At 58.0% G+C, this 696-nt stretch overlaps 1 protein-coding gene across 1 annotated transcript in view; it reads right to left on the reverse strand.

Moving 5' to 3' along the window:
* Window positions 1–395, reverse strand: part of FERMT1 (fermitin family member 1) — a 28672-nt gene extending 28277 nt beyond the window's left edge. The window contains exon 1 of the mRNA XM_006758077.2: window positions 323–395. The gene's annotated coding sequence lies outside the window, so the exon portion shown is untranslated. The remainder of the gene's footprint in view (window positions 1–322) is intronic.
* Between the last annotated feature and the right edge of the window lie 301 nt (window positions 396–696).

A 696-nucleotide genomic window follows, 5' to 3' on the forward strand; every position in this document is an offset into this window, starting at 1 on the left:
GCTTCCCCTGAGACTGGCCTTTCGGAAGGCCAGTCTTTTGTCAGTTCTGCAGGGTCCGGGGTCCCGGGTGGATAGTGGGTGGGTGGAGACCCGCCCCTTACCCCCCATGCAGGCAGCACCCACGGCGGGACAGTGTACTTGGCGTGGCGCGCTGCGCAAGGCTGCAGAAGGTTGCCGCTCGCCAAGGGCGTTCTCTTTAATTCAACAGCCACTGAAGTGAAAGCGAGCTGGAGAGAGTCAGGGGGCAGGGGTCGGGGCCCACCTAAGCCTCCGCCCCCTACCGATCTCCCGCCCCCTCTAGCCCTAGCCCCTCGGCACCCACCTTCTTTCTCGGAGCCCGCGGCGTGCAGCCTCGCAGACCTGCACGTGGAGGGTGGCGCCCCTAGAGGCCAGGACGGAGGTTTTGTCTTTTATTAGATAGGATACCACATTTTGTTTATTCATTCATTGGTTTGTATGCATATTTTAAACTCTTTAGGTATATATCTAGAAGTAGAATTTCTAGGTCATAGGGTACTTCTATATTTAGTAACAGCCAACTGTTTTCCACAGCAGCTGCACTGCTTTGCATGGGACACGCGCTCGCTCCCTGCTCCGATCTTGCGACCTGAGACCGCCTTCGGTTTTCTCGGTTCCCCAGGCGCCCTCCGGACGAGCACGGGTTATTAAAGCCCGGCGCCTTTTCCCCTGCCCTCC

This window comes from Myotis davidii, unplaced genomic scaffold (genome assembly GCF_000327345.1).
Source record: "Myotis davidii unplaced genomic scaffold, ASM32734v1 scaffold32, whole genome shotgun sequence".
Classification (NCBI taxonomy): Eukaryota; Metazoa; Chordata; class Mammalia; order Chiroptera; family Vespertilionidae; genus Myotis; species Myotis davidii.